Raw genomic sequence first — 1,833 nt, 5'->3', positions numbered from 1 at the left:
TGTCAAGCATAAAAAGCATATTGTCAAGCATAAAAAGCATTTTTTAAAAAGCATAAAAAGCATTTCTGTAAAAGCATAATGTCACAGCCCTAGTAATTATCATGGATGGTTATCGTTACTGATATTATCATTGCTGTTGTTTTTGTTTTTGTTTTTGTTTTTACTAGTATTACTATTACTATTATTATCTTTATTACTACTATTGTTACTATCATTGTCTCATCTTCATAGTGTCGTTATGAGGATTATCATTATCATTAGTAGTTATGTCAGGGGTTTTGTCATTATTCAAGGTCTTTTTGGCCCCTTTGGTTTTTTATTCATGATCCTTGGAATGATTAAGCCACTCGAGGTTAAAAAGCAACCTTGGTCATATCCAAACCACATATATTTACACTTATTTACAGCAACAAAATAAACAGAACACAGCATAAACAAAATATAGATATGGTAGTTTTTGTACGGCGTGAAGCAGGCGGTATTCTTGATATTCAGGTTGTAACGCCGGAAGTAGTGGCACCAAAGTTTGTGGAGCCAAAGGCTGTGGCACCAGAGTATAACTCGGGTCAGCTATAACAGCAATACCAGAACAGCAGTTTAACAGCTTAAATCAGCATTCACCTATGGAGGGAGTGTGAATAGGCGAGAAGACCGGAGCTAAGTGACCGTCCATGCTGAGTGGGTCACCTACGTTACTTTGGTGGCGGGAAATCAAAAGGAATTCACACACACACCAACAAACAAACAAGCAAATGACCAAATGGTAAGTCAGCGACTGACAACAACAATTGATGTGAAACCACCAGATGAAACCCTTTACATTATGATACTTTAATTTTAATAATTATTCTCATCTTATCACTATTAACATTAACATAATCACCACAATCATGCATCCACACATACAAACATATATTCCTATAGGGACGTGCATGATATTACGTAGCTATGATAATAATTATAATCATGTTTCATGCTATTGCAGTTCTTGTTGACATCATTAGTAATTCTATTAGTAGTAGAAGTAGTTGTTGTAGGATAATCTTTGTCAGTATTAAAATCATCATCATTATTTCTATCAATATTACTGTTTTTAATATTATCTTTGTTCTCATTATCCTATTAGCGATCATTACTTACGTCTTTATCACTATTATTTCTATAATTTTCATTGTTGCTATTATTATCACAATTATCATTCTTTTTATCAATATCATTATTATCATAATTATCACTTTCATTATGGTTCATACAATCATCGTGCGATTTGTATCACTCTTCCCCACAAAACCCAAACTCAGAGTAAGGGGATTTTTCTCAATTCAAAACATCCTGAAGAGAAACTCTTAAAGAAACTTGAGAGGTTTAAGGTGTTAGCAGTAAGGGCCTTCAAGAAGATTCATAACGAGAACTCACTTCTGTTCTTCTCTTGACTTTTGAGACGATAGTTTTTTTTTCCTTTAACGGTGAAACCTGGTATTTACCTTAATGTAAAACATAAAGTAGTGTTTCAATTATCAAGGACAAGAGCACGGAACCAATTCCTGCCAACACAAGGAAAATAGGATTACCGAGTGTGTGTGTGTGTGTGTTTGTGTGTGAAATGTGGGATAAATCATTAACAAGATGATAACTACCGAGGATGAGTATGTTCTCAATAAAAAGCTCATAATTTTTATTATCTTATGAGTATAACAGGTACAAATTTTAAAAAGAAGTATTGGAAATAAGGAGCAGTGAAAAGGTTCGTTTTCTTGAAACCACGTGGCGGGCTTGTTTCCTGTTCATTCAGCAAGGTTGAACTGTTGTCTCACTTGTAGACCAGGTTCATTC

The sequence above is a fragment of the Penaeus japonicus genome, unplaced genomic scaffold, assembly GCF_977035675.1.
Source record: "Penaeus japonicus unplaced genomic scaffold, GWHDUDI00000001_assembly GWHDUDI00000005, whole genome shotgun sequence".
NCBI lineage: Eukaryota > Metazoa > Arthropoda > Malacostraca > Decapoda > Penaeidae > Penaeus > Penaeus japonicus.
The sequence above is the reverse complement of the archived record's forward strand: the minus strand, read 5'-3'. Positions refer to the sequence as shown.